The sequence below is a fragment of the Panulirus ornatus genome, chromosome 57 (genome assembly GCF_036320965.1).
Source record: "Panulirus ornatus isolate Po-2019 chromosome 57, ASM3632096v1, whole genome shotgun sequence".
In the NCBI taxonomy this organism is placed as follows: domain Eukaryota; kingdom Metazoa; phylum Arthropoda; class Malacostraca; order Decapoda; family Palinuridae; genus Panulirus; species Panulirus ornatus.
Window position 1 is genome coordinate 1,669,233 of NC_092280.1, and position 14,969 is coordinate 1,684,201.

Here is a 14,969-nt window from a genome sequence, read left to right on the forward strand (position 1 = left end):
CAGACATATACATATATACACATGTACATAATTCATGCTGTCTGCCTTTATTTATTCCCATCGCCACCTCGCCACACATGGAAGAACAACCCACTCCCCCCTCATGTGCGTGAGGTAGCACTAGGAAAAGACAACAAAGGCCCCATTCGTTCACACTCAGTCTCTAGCTGTCATGTAATAATGCACCGAAACCACAGCTCTAGCAGTCATGTGTATTGCACCGAAACCACAGCTCCCTTTCCACATCCAGGCCCCACAGACCTTTCCATGGTTAACCCCAGACACTTCACATGCCCTGGTTCAATCCATTGACAGCATGTCAACCCTGTTATACCACATAGTTCCAATTCACTCTATTCCTTGCTCGCCCTTCACCCTCTTGTATGTTCAGGCCCCGATCGCTCAAAATCTCTTTCACCCCATCCTTCCACCTCCAATTTGGTCTCCCACTTCTCCTTTTTCCCTCCACCTCTGACATATATCCTCTTTGTCAATCTTTCCTCACTCATTCTCTCCACATGTCCAAACCATTTCAACACACCCTCTTCTGCTCTCTCAACTACACTCTTTTTATTGCCACACATCTCTCTTACCCTTTCATTGCTTACTCGATCAAACCACCTCACACCACATATTGTCCTCATACATTTCATCTCCAACACATCCACTCTCCTCTGCACAACCCTATCTATAGCCCACGCCTCGCAACCATCTAACATTGTTAGAACAACTATTCCTTCAAACATACCCATTTTTGCTCCGAGATAACGTTCTTGCCTTCCACATATTATACTTAATTGCTGTTTCCTGCATCAGCAAGGTAGTGCCAGGAAACAGATGAAGAATGACCCCTCCACTCGTATACACACACATATATATATACGTAAACTCCCATACACGCTCATATACATACACATACATATATACACATGTACATGTTCATACTTGCTTGCCTTCATCCATTCCTGTCGCTACCCTGCCCCAGAGGAAATAGCATCACTAACCCCTGCTTCAGCGAGGTAGTGCCAGGAACAGACAAAAAAGGCCACATTTGTTTACACTCAGTCTCTAGCTGTCAAGTGTATGTATATAAAATATATTAATAGAAATCATTAGAATTTATAGTAAAATTAATTTGCTTTAAACATTCCCATAATTTGAGGGCAAAAACGGGTATTTTTTGAAGGAACAATGGTTCCAAGAATATTATGTGAATGTGAGATATTGGTTATAGATAAGGGGCAGAGTAAGGTGGATGTGTTGGAAATGAAATGTTTAAGGATACCTTGTGGTGCAAGTTGGTTTGATCAAATAAGTAATGTAAAAGAAAGGGAGATTAATCATAATAAAAAGTGTGCTTGAGAGAGATGGTGGTGGGCTGAAATTGTTTGGACATATGATGAGAATGAGTGAGGAAAGGTTTATAAAGAGGATATGTGTGTTAGAAGTGGAGAAAACAAGGAGAACGGGGATCAAAATGGAGATGGAGGGATGGAGTAAAATAGATTTTGATTGTTTGGGCCTCATGTAGGAGGGTGAAAGGTATGATTGTGATAAAAAAGAATTTGAGCAATGTGGTATACTGGGGTTGACATGTCAGTGGACTGAACCAGGGCAGGTGAATCGTCTGGGTAAACCATGGAAAGGTTTGTGAGGCCTGGATGTGAAGCTGTGATTTTGGGGCATTACACATGACAGCCATAGAATGTATGTGAGTGGATGTAGCCATTCTTTGTCCATGTTCGATGCTACCTCACTCACTTGGGAAAAAGCGAAGTATGAAAATTTTTTATACAAGTACTATTTTGCCACTGCACTGTTTTGTTTGAATGTAAGAAATCTTCCCTAAATTGGATTTATCGCTTTATATCATCAAAGTTGAGATGATATTACTGCAAGAGAGATATATCAATGTTATTGAAATAAAGTCTAATGCCCCCAAATTGATAAACACATTTAAGTGACAATTGTTGAGGAAAACCGATATAAGAATTCTATTCTTAAAATGTATATATGTCATATTTTGACCTGTACAATTTATTTCTAGCAATTTCCAGAATTGCTGTCTTGCAGATTTAAAGACCTCACTGTTCTACGGTATTAGGACAAAGGAATTCAGAGCTAAGATTTTTTTCCTAAAAACATGATAATTTTCACTCAAGATGCTTCAGCAAAAGAATCATCTCAGTACAATGAAAGTATTTAATTGTAAGGTTATGATGTATGTCTCACCATATTTCTGAAGAACAATCATTGGCTCAATGATCTTTTTGTGCAAGTTTTGTTTAAACTGACATATAAAAAGAAAAGAGTATTTCTGTGTTCTTAAAATTATATGTCATGGACAGAGACTTTAGCCCATAATCAATATGGTATTTTACAGTTACATCTGTGACTGGCAGATTTAAAGATAAGAAGCATCTTAAATTGATGGAGTGTGAGAAATTTATATCTGTTAATGCTTCAAATATATTTTAGTTAAAATTGTAGTTTCTACATATACATTTTGGTTTTATTGTGCAAGCACTGCTTCACTGAACACCTTCCACTGGTAGGTGTTGGTAGGCAGCCACTGTCCAGGGAGGTATGTTACTGGTACTACTTTCCTGAGTATCAGGAGGGTTTTGACAGCTGTGTACTTAGCCAGCACTTCAATTATACTCGTCGCAATCCTTTATCAAAGGCAGCTGTCTTTTCTTTCAGCCTTACCCACAATTGGGCTGCTGCCATTTTGTCCTGAAACATATGATCTCTCCTTGTCACACACAACACTTGACATCACTTAACTCACACAACTCATTTTTTGTGACAACAATTTCCTGCAACGAGTGCTATGTGTTAGCCCTGCCTTTAGGCCTGTTAAGGGCAAGATGCTAAAGGCTAAGAAGCAGCAATGGAGTTCACTAGTTATGGAGACTATTGCCGTGGCCACCCCTTTGGAGTTCCAGAAGGGAACAGGGGTCAGAGACAGAGAAAACATAAATTACACCTGTACTACTTACAGATACAGTAATCTATTCTTATTTTTTCATTTGCCACAATATGTGGCCCCTTATTTTGAATTTTCTTCATTATTAAACTTTGAAACTATACTGTCTGCATTCAAAATTTGAACATAACATTCAATTCATTCACATCTCACTAAAAAATGTACTTTTAGGTTATGTTTCCAAAAGATTAAGCATTGTTTGTTTAATCTTTTTAACATTCAACACCGTAACTGGTATACAAAACATGCTTAACCAAAACCAGCATTTGATCTGATCCTTAAAGACCAGGTCAAAGGCCAGTGGATGAGGATGGAGCGAGGATGGACTTTGATCTGACCTGTAAGGATCAGGCCAGATGTTTGTAGCGTTCAGGTGCGTCTTCACAACACAGGAGTGTTGTTACGTGGTTTGTATAGTATTCTGACGTGGCGAGTGTAGTGTTTTGGGTGGGGTGTACAAGTTTGTCAAGTGGTGTATAATACTGTGTGCATAGTGTTGCCTTTTGTGTATGGCATAGGGCTGCAAGGTGTATAGTGTTGCATGTGTGTTATTTGGTGTGTTTCAGTTAGTTAACATAGATTTATCCATTTTCTACAATCCAGTGGACAGAGTGGTAGCAAGACTAGCCACTTTTGAGCTAGGCCCAGGCCTGTGTCATGCTGATGGCCCGTCTTGTAGTTATCTGTTCAGTCAACTTCAGTGTAACATAAGGCAGGCTGCCAAAATCTAATTATCTCCCTCAAGCACCCACTTGCTTGATAAAACTGTCAATAAATATCATGTATGCTTTGCCAATACTAAAATTAACGCTCACTGCTAACTTACAGAATGTACCATGTGTATGTATATCATTTGAAAAACTACGAAAACTAAACTTAATAGCTACTGTTAATATGTGTGGCTAGCAGAACTTTCAAGTTATGACTATAATGTTTAGTCCTTTAACTGGGTGAAAATATGGTGCGCTTTGAAATATATTTAAAACATCTGAGTAGCTTTGGAATATACTGAACCCAAGGTTCAATAACTTGAGATTGAAACAAATATTAACTAATTACATTAAAAGGACAGGATAATGTACTACTCCCTCCCTCATCTTTATCATCCCTTTTTGGGCTTACAAAAGATGTAGATATCATAACAGTACTTGAGACGAATCTTTCCTTAAGTTTAGTTTTTGGGTTAATATTTCAATATTTCACCAAGGATAAGGAAGGGCGTGTCACTTGCCTTGCTTCCTTCTATAACTGTGTCACCAAACACTTGCTTAAAGTCATACGGGGAAGGAACTCTTCACAAACCATAAATAATCAAAACTCCCAAAATCCATTATAGAAGCAAAATGAATATTCAATATTTACTCGTACAATAATATTCTAAAGACACGTCAGTAAAACAACACTTAATTATAGTAGCAAGCGGTAATTTAGTAGTGTAATATATATATATATATATGCCTTCTCCAGATCCATAAATGCTACATACAAATCCATTTGCTTTTCTAAGTATTTCTCACATACATTCTTCAAAGCAAACACCTGATCCACACATCCTCTACCACTTCTGAAACCACACTGCTCTTCCCCAATCTGATGCTCTGTACATGCCTTCACCCTCTCAATCAATACCCTCCCATATAATTTACCAGGAATACTCAACAAACTTATACCTCTGTAATTTGAGCACTCACTCTTATCCCCTTTGCCTTTGTACAATGGCACTATGCACGCATTCCGCCAATCCTCAGGCACCTCACCATGAGTCATACATACATTAAATAACCTTACCAACCAGTCAACAATACAGTCACCCCCTTTTTTAATAAATTCCACTGCAATACCATCCAAACCTGCTGCCTTGCCGGCTTTCATCATCCGCAAAGCTTTCACTACCTCTTCTCTGTTTACCAAATCATTTTCCCTAACCCTCTCACTTTGCACACCACCTCGACCAAAACACCCTATATCTGCCACTCTATCATCAAACACATTCAACAAACCTTCAAAATACTCACTCCATCTCCCTCTCACATCACCACTACTTGTTATCACCTCCCCATTTGCGCCCTTCACTGAAGTTCCCATTTGCTCCCTTGTCTTACGCACTTTATTTACCTCCTTCCAGAACATCTTTTTATTCTCTATCGATCCAATTCACTCTATTCCTTGCCTTCCTTTCACCCTCCTGCATGTTCAGGCCCCGATCACTCAATATCTTTTTCACTCCATCTTTCCACCTCCAATTTGGTCTCCCACTTCTCCTCGTTCCCTCCACCCCTGACACATATATCCTCTTGGTCAATCTTTCCTCACTCATTCTCTCCATGTGACCAGACCATTTCAAAACACCCTCTTCTGCTCTCTCAACCATACTCTTTTTATTTCCACATGTCTCTCTCACCCTTACATTACTTACTCGATCAAACCACCTCACACCACATATTGTCCTCAAACATCTCATTTCCAGCACATCCACCCTCCTGCACACAACTCTATCCATAGCCCATGCCTCGCAACCATACAACATTGTTGGAACCACTATTCCTTCAAACATAGCCATTTTTGCTTTCCAAGATAATGTTCTCGACTTCCACACATTCTTCAAGGCTCCCAGAATTTTCGCCCACTCCCCCACCCTATGATTCACTTCCGCTTCCATGGTTCCATCCGCTGCCAAATCCACTCCCAGATATCTAAAACACTTCCCTTCCTCCAGTTTTTCTCCATTCAAACTTACCTCTCAATTTACTTGATCCTCCACCCTACTTTACCTAATAACCTTACTCTTATTCACATTTACTCTCAACTTTCACACACTTTACCAAACTCAGTCACTAACTTCTGCAGTTTCTCACATGAATCAGCCACCAGCGCTGTATCATCAGCGAACAACAACTGACTCACTTCCCAAGCTCTCTCATCCACAACAGACTGCATACTTGCCCCTCTTTCCAAAACTCTTGCATTCACTTCCCTAACAACCCCATCCATAAACAAATTAAACAACCATGGAGACCTCACACATCCCTGCCGCAAACCTACGTTCACTGAGAACCAATCACTTTCCTCTCTTCCTACACGTACACATGCCTTACATCCTCGATGAAACCTTTTCATTGCTTCTAACAACTTGCCTCCCACACCATATATTCTTAATACCTTCCACAGAGCATCTCTACCAACTCTATCATATGCCTTCTCCAGATCCATAAATGCTACATACAAGTCCATTTGCTTTTCTAAGTATTTCTCACATTCTTCAAAGCAAACACCTGATCCACACATCCTCTACCACTTCTGAAACCACACTGCTCTTCCCCAATCTGATGCTCTGTACATGCCTTCACCCTCTCAATCAATACCCTCCCATATAATTTACCAGGAATACTCAACAAACTTATACCTTTGTAATTTGAGCACTCACTCTTATCCCCTTTGCCTTTGTACAATGGCACTATGCAAGCATTCCGCCAATCCTCAGGCACCTCACCATGAATCATACATACATAAAATAACCTTACCAACCAGTCAACAATATATATATATATATATATATATATATATATATATATATATATATATATATATATATATATATATATATATATATTCTCATTATCAATACATCTCAAAACCCCAGCTATAAGCTCCTGAAGCTTCGAGGCTGCGATCCATACTAAAGCAGGGCAAGGTGCCTAACTCTTTGTGGGGCATTTTAGAGTGGCAGTTCATTATATTCAGTCTGCTGGCGAAGATACAACCTCGTCGAGGGTGACCCTTCCCTTGCTGAGTTACCACCGTGTTAAGGATGTGGTCACACCAGACGAGGAGAGTCATTAGACTCGAGTCAAATGATTTGGAATAGGATACCTCAAGCGTTATCCAAGCTCACTCTAATATAATTACTGTTAGATGTTTAGACTATACGTAAACAAAGGATTCCTGCACGGGTCAGGATCATTATGAACAGGTATTAATAGTTTCCTGACGGTCGCTGAACCACTGTCACTTCCTGGCTGACAACCTGACTGGTCCAAGACATACTGAGAAAACTTGCTTCTCTAATATTCATTAGTGAATAATATAGCCGACATCTAAAGACGCAGTACTCAGTGTTAGAATCCTTACTAATCGCTTTCAAAGACGAGGTAAATGATGGATTGCACACGTCATCCCTCGGTGGTTTATGAACAGTGGTCGAAGCGCTTCGCACAACCCAACCCGCTCAGTGAAGACGTATAACAACAATTTGTGGTCTTCCTATTATCCCTAGCAAGATGTGAAGGATACTTGAAGGATATAGTACACGAGTATTGATTAGTAGGGAGGAAAGTGCTATACGTGACAGAAAAAGTAATCATGAACGTTCTGTCAAAGCTTTCATAGAGATCGCTAGGAGTATCTACAATGTTCTCCGTCATATATCTCTCCAATGTGGGTAAACAGAACTCACTGATTCAATTTCCTAAGGCTGAAGTCGAGAATAACATAAAATGTTTACTAACCATGGCTGGAGTCCAGTGATGAACACAGGCATGGTGTTAACGACAGTGGTATACACAACTGTAAGGAGACTGGTGTTCAAGCGTCGTCGTGTCGATGTGGCACTGGTCACACACACACAACTGCTTCCTTGGTGGGTTCTACGGCCATCGACCTGTAAGGGAGGTCATTAGGCCTGCGATCCTGTTCGATTTTGACTTTGCAGTCTTGTCCCTATAAGCTAAATACATCCTAACCCTGGCTAAATATACATACAAATGAATCATAAACAATGTATATACAAGGAGGAATACAGAAAATGTTTAGTGGGTGTTGCACCGACCGCCCAGTCGGTACTTCAGTAACTGCTGTAGTTAATTGAGGAAAGCACTAAGAATGAGGTAGGACTGGTGGAGATAGGCCTTCACCAGGAACAAGCACACACACAAAAAGAGTTAGAGTAGCACTTACCCTCTGACCTGTGTTGTTCGTCAACTGGTGAGACGTCTTGAGTGTATTACTTTGACGTTACGAGGTTATAGCAAGAAGGCACAGTAAACGTAAACTTTATGTTACGAAAATAGTAATATCTGGAAGCTACCCGATCACCAGGGTCTTTGGTTACAAATTTCTAATATAGATGGCGTTAAGACCGATGCTTTCGCCTGTAATGTTTGTCCCCCCCCCCCTTAACGTAACTGGTAAAACTATCAAATATATATATTCTATTAGTTCCTAAAGCATGGATTCTTGTAGGTTAAATCCTGTTATCAAGGAAGAGAATATCAGAAATGTCCACAATTATCAGAGGTCAGTGAATTCAGGTCCAAGGTCTCCACTGTGTGCTTTGAGTCAGGTAATGTCAGCCACATTGCTCAAGTTCAGCCTATCTGGACATATATGTGATCACCGGAGAATCACAAAAGCAACTTATTGAATGATCATACTCAAAGAAGAGATGAGGGGACAACATATCTCTCCGGATGTTGTTAATTACTACATGTCTTTTAGTTTTCTTACGTTGATCTTTGTTGTTGATTTCTACCACAGTCAAAAAGAATTTTGGAAGAACCTGTAAGTCTGGTGCTATATTCCTTAGTTTGTCGTATATTTTTGTCCCTTGCTACAGCATACAGTCTCTCCCTACTATCCTCTCTCTTCACCAGCTAAATGGCTATCAAACGAGAATCCTCATAAGACAATTAGGAGGGCATTCTGTGGTTAACCCTTGAACACGGCGGTAGTATCCTTGGGCACGATGGCCTGGAATTTGACATGACCCTTGGGGATCAAGTCAAAGGCCATGCTATTATACTCTAAGGTCGTCGTATCTTCCTCGATCATGTATATTAATGACCCAGACTGCCAATGATTAGTCATTATTGAGCTTTGTCGTCTGTATCACATTAAGGAGATTGGTATTGCATTATCTTACTAATGGTGGTGTCGGTGACAGTGTGTGCGTGGAGAGATTTTCCAAGGCTTAGCCTAGCCCGCGCTGCTTGCAGTGACGGTTCGGTCCCAGGTGTGCCATTATTGGCACTGGTCTGGTGTGTGTTCGATGTACCATTACTAACATCAGTCAGGTATGTGTACTTAAGGTACCCGTTACTGGTAACTACAAGAGCGCAATACACTCCAGTTACAACCAAGAAGCTCAGTGGAAGACAGGGAAGTGCGTCGGTCGACGCTGTCCTCGCACTCGAAACATTCTACAGTGATTCTGCATCTTTTGATTTCAGTTACAGCGATATGTCTCCTAACATATGACTTGTCCCTTCTATCATCAGTAGATATAATTCCTGTTCTACGATTGTAATCGGATCTGAGGATGACCACGTAACTGGATATACCGTACACTGGTACGAATACCATACACTGGTACGGATAAAAAGTCGGATAAATGAGCCAGCCTGTTATCTGGAGATCAGATAAGTGTTCAACGTGTTAAGGGACTCATGATAAAGGCCTTAGAGTGGGAGTGCTGAGAGAAGGGCTCTGAATCACCTCAAACCAGCCGGGCTTGACCCAGACTAACTAGACTGAGGCAATGACGTCTCCGTGCACTGCAACCCACTCTACCAGAAGACTACCACGCTCTTTCCAGCTTGTCTCTGGTGTTCCTAGTCTCCTGCATTTCGTCATGATTCTACCGAGTACAATGTCTCCCAAGAGAACACCAGGGGGACACTTTTTCTCAGCTAAAATAGACGTCCATGTCGGAGAAGCGATCGGATAAAGAATATGGCCAGGCAAAAATAACCTTCCTCCCTTCGCCTCAGGTATGATTCCCTGATTATGTTTGCAGTGCACTCACTTGCCGACGTCTCTGAGATATTAAATCATCCAAGAAAATGAAGGCAAGAGTCAAGGAATATATATCTCTAACTTGACATTACAAAAAAGAGGCAGGTTCGCTCTCTTACATCCATGCACGTAGCTAGTTCAAGGAGGAACGCATTTCAAAAAGAGAAACGTTCATCACCCGGGAACCACACTATGATGTTTCATCATTACAAAGCTTTCTAATAACATGGTGTGGTTATTGCTTTATAGCATGAACTTTGAAACCGATTCAAATTAAAATCTTTGGAAGTGATTTATGAAGAGTTTAATGTGTCTCTCAAGGGCAAAACGAAACAAAGTTTTGCCAGAGTCAGGGTCACTATAAGCGCTAGATTTTGAAGAATTTCACTTGAACTGAACTAACAAAACTAGATATCATCTGACCTGACCTGACAATTTTGACCTCATCTGAACTTTCATTTATCACCAGCTGTTAGTAGAAGCAAGGAAATGTAGAATCTACATGTAACGTAATGAAGGAAATGAATGACCTTCATTGTAGCAAACACTTCTAACTTACTATGGCCTTTGGCATCATAGACCCTTTTGGGTATGATGACCCAGCCTTTGACCTCACCCTTAAGGGCTAGGTCAAGGGCCCCTGAGAGCGACAGTCGTCCCTGTTGTGTCCCTGGGCTGAGTGCCTTCAGAGGGTAGAGGGAGGGGACCTGGCTATGTAACAGACCATTGACGAATCCTTTATCTTCCCCCAGTCAGGCGGACATGATGGCGACCGACGAGACCAAGGAAAGACCATAGCTAGCAGACGTGGAGGTGGGGTGGTGGTGGTGGTGTCCATTCTGGGCCCCTGGAATGGGCCGGTCGGTGAGGATTGTGTAATGAACGCTTGGGGTCGGGTTAAAGACCAGGCCGTCATGTTTAAGGTCGTGTCGTCGTGGTCAAGGGTCGTAACGACGTGCTCAAGGGTCGTACCATAGTGCTTTTTATTTCCCCGTCGATCCTTTATTTCAGTTCCTCATCACACTTTCCTTTTATCTCTCTCTCTCTCTCTCTCTCTCTCTCTCTCTCTCTCTCTCTCTCTCTCTCTCTCTCTCTTATCTGTCCGTTTATTCCTGTCTTCTTTCTTCTATCTCCTTGTTTCTTGCCGTCTCTACTTCCATCAATATGACCTCGGAGGTCCTATGACCACACTCCTCAACTGTCTCATCTGACGTATGGAGACCGGATGAGTCAATCTCTACTCACAACTCGGTCGTGGGTGATGAGTCTCATGGACATCCCCGGACACCAGGCCTCCTTTTGTGGGGTGAATCAAACACGGGGGTTAAATCCAGCACGGGGGAGATGGGTTGGGGTTGTACCTCTACGGAGTAGAACCAGCACGGGGGTAGAGTCATCACCAGGGGGTATGACCAGCATACCCCTAAACCAGCTAGGGAGGATATATTTCACTATATCCTGTAGTATACTTTGCTTATGATATGCTGGTTAGTTGGCAAGTATGTTCAACGAATGGTAATGGCTAGGGGGACGACATGGCGCTAACAAGCAGTTGGCATGACACTCGCCTCCCTCCACAGCATCAATTACTGCCATCAATTAGCTAATTGGCCAATTGTGCTTCGAGGGTCAACAATGTAAATGGGCGTGACGTTTGCCCGCATCTTATCTTCGCTCGTTTACATGAAATCATTCATCTAATTCGTTAGGTCGACGGCTGGAGGGGGGTCACGGGTGGAGAGGTCACGGCTAGAGCGTAACGTGACCTTCGTGCACACATGGTTATATGTGAGGAAGGTCAGATGTCTTGATATTGTCCAGAAAGAATTATTGGACGAGGACAGAGCTCTAGCGAGGGCCATGGTCAAGATCTGTTCGTTGGGGGAGAGAGAGAGAGAGAGAGAGAGAGAGAGAGAGAGAGAGAGAGAGAGAGAGAGAGAGAGAGAGAGAGAGAGAGAGAGAGAGAGAGAGAGAGAGAGAGAGAGAGAGAGAGAGAGAGAGAGTGCACACTTTCCCATCTACGAGAGAGGCTATACAAGAGAGACACTAGAAGTCTCTCAACATCGAGAGACAGACTCTGCAAGTCTCTCATCTTCTAGAGAGATACTACAAGACTCCCCATCCATAAGAGACATTATATAGGTCTCGCCATCTACGAGACCGATGCTACAGGATCTCCATCTACGAGACGTGGGCCACCATTCTCGTGTGTGTACCAGGGAAGGAGGGGGAGGAAAGTTTCTCCCTGAGAGGGAGATCAAAGGCTGGACTGTCTTACCACATCTTGCTTGGCTGACTCCAACCACACGACCCTTCCTGCTTGGCTGACTGAACTCCGCCACACGATCAATCTGAGTTCACCAAGGCCAACCACCACCACACTGGACGTACATTTTTCATAACGACCTAACACGACACGAGTAACGTATGTCCTACGCCGGGTCATCTCGAGTGGAAGGTAAGACAACACTATGGCAGGAGGAACAAAACTGCAGGAAGGATTGACTTGAACTCCCCAGGTGTTTGTAGATCCGTTGTGTGAAGGAGAAAAGGATCTAAGTAGAGGGAAAGACAAAAGACGGAAGGGAATTCCACAGCTTCAGTATTCGTAGAAAGGGAGTGAAGATCATAGTGGTCAACACATACGGCTGTATCTAAACAGAGGTTAGGTCAACAGTCGCCTGGCGAATGGTGAAGACAGCTAACGATACAGTGGCTGAAATGACACAAAGAGAAGGAAACTGTAACACTGGAGATGGAAATGGATGAAGAGAGGTGAGGACCAGGGAGTTAATAAGGCAGGAAGGATTTTGATTCCACATTGGTTCACAGGGAGGAGGTAGAAGAGCCACCAGAGATGTATGAGCAGTTGGCCACACTGGGGTGAACGTTACTAACCTAAGTAGTCTTGGAATAATTCCTTACTCATAAACCTGGATAACTTACTTACGAACCTGGGTAACATACTTACGAACCTGGGTAACTTACTTACGAACCTGGGTAACATACCTACGAACCTGGGTAACTTACTTACGAACCTGGGCAACATACTTACGAACCTGGGTAACTTACGAGCCTGAGTAACTTACAAACCTTAATAATTCATTTACGAACCTGATTCCCTCAGCATCTTAGGTTACTTACTAGCTTGGGTTACATAGGTGCTAGAGGAGCGAGATCAAGACAGGTGGTGGAGTGAATGAAGGATTAATTCTCTCAAGTTTAGTTGTAGTCACTACGTCAGCCAGAAGGTCGTAGGCATTGCGTCTACAAGGACGTCGTAGCCATTGCGTCTACCAGGGCGTCGTAGTCACTATGTCCACAAGGACGACTTAAAAATTCTTCTAGTAAGACCTCCTTACAGGTATCAGCCGCTGAGAAGTGAGTACCTGGTGTTGAGATGACTTTCCCTCCTGTATTTTCCTCCTAAGTGTAAACTGTAACCAAAGAAACATTTTGACTGCTGAGGGAACCGTCCTTGTATCATGATAGGTGCCTGTGATGATGAATCACTCTCTCAAGTGCTTCATGGACCACATTACTCACGCTATGTAGGATCGAAATACCTATAACATCAAGACCTGACTTATGCATCGATAGTGGGAATCTCATTCCCTGGTACATCTCAGTAATCAAGATAAGATGGTTTCGTATACCATTATTCATGTCAGGGCTTTCAACCAGTTTCTGCTAATGGCAGGTTATTACTCAAGTCTCAAGTACCTGCTTGGTAATTATCATTATCACCTCACACTAGGAGTGCCATAAGCTGCACATATAAGACAGAGACACTCACAGGATTGTTAAGTGCCTCACCAAGTCCTCTGACACACCTCCTCCCTCCACACAGTAATCATTCTCAATGTGGCGAAGAGCATCAGGCCCAGATAAGAGCGACTGGATATCATTCAGGATCTCAGAATGCTAAAAGAATCCTATCCACACTCTTCAACACTACAGGAACGTCAAGAACATCCGAGAATGGCGTTAGAACCGACTCTGGACATGTCACTACCACAGGCAATACTGTTTGGACTTATTGATTCCAAGCTAAAGACAGAGGATGGTTGTTTACATACGATAACACAGAGGATCTTATTTTTTGATACTTAATCAGAGTTTCCCATCAATATCATATGGTTGTGAGGTATGGGCTATAGATAGGGTTGTGCGGAGGAGGGTGGATGTGTTGGAAATGAGATGTTTGAGGACAATACGTGGTGTAAAGTGGTTTGATCAAGTATTGTATGGGTAAGAGACATGTGTGGTAATAAAGTGAGTGTGGTTGAGAGAACAAAAGAGGGTGTATTGAAATAGTTTGGACACATGGAGAGAATGAGTGAGGAAATATTGACATAGACGATGTATGTGTCAGAGGTGGAGGGAACGAGAAGTGAGAGACCAAATTGGAGGTAGAAGGATGGAGTGAAAAAGATTTCTTGTGATCGGGGCCTGAACATACAGGAGGGTGAGAAGCGTGCAAAGTGTTTGCTACAAGTAACTCTAATTATCTATAAAAAATTTTCACTGACTGAGAAGTTTACGTATTAAAACCAAGTTTAAGATAATATCACATTGGTTGAATTATCGCTTTATATGGATGAGAATATATGATTTTAACCATAATTCTCTCGTATCAGACAATTTGCTTATCACTTTAAGATTGATGCGTCTTCATCCACACTCGTCGCTACCCTGCCACACACGAAATAGCAACTCCCCACCCCTTCAGCAAGGCAGCGCCAAGAACAGACAAAAAAGGCCACATTCGTTCACACTCAGTCTCTAGTTGTCATGTGTACTGCACCGAAACCACAGTTCCCTTTCCACATCCAGGCCCCATAGACTTTTCCATGATTTACCCCAGACGCTTCACATGCCCTGGTTCAATCCATTGACAGCACGTCGACCCCGGTATACCACATCGTTCCAATTCACTCTATTCCTTGCACGCCTTTCACCCTCCTGTATGTTCAGGCTTCGATCGCTCAAAATGTTTTTCACTCCATCTTTCCACCTCCAATTTGGTCTCCCACTGCTCCTCGTTCCCTCCACCTCTGACACATATATCCTCTTTGTCAATCTTTCCTCACTCATTCTTTTCATGTGTCCATACCACTTCAACACACCCTTTTCTGCTCTTTCAACCACACTCTTTATATTACATCACATCTCTCTTACCTTTTCATTA

The 14,969-nt window shown here is 42.3% G+C and overlaps 1 long non-coding RNA gene across 3 annotated transcripts in view; it reads right to left on the reverse strand.

Moving 5' to 3' along the window:
• Window positions 1-999: 999 nt before the first annotated feature.
• Window positions 1,000-14,969, reverse strand: part of LOC139766097 (uncharacterized) — a 30,127-nt gene continuing 16,157 nt past the window's right edge. For 2 of the 3 annotated variants that reach the window (XR_011716793.1, XR_011716792.1), the window contains 2 exons: window positions 7,495-7,646; window positions 1,000-2,736 (listed from right to left, as the gene is read on the reverse strand). This is a non-coding gene — a long non-coding RNA (uncharacterized lncRNA). Of the gene's footprint in view, window positions 2,737-7,494; window positions 7,647-7,942; window positions 8,004-14,969 lie in introns of those variants that run through there. The other variant, XR_011716791.1, reaches the window with a different exon arrangement.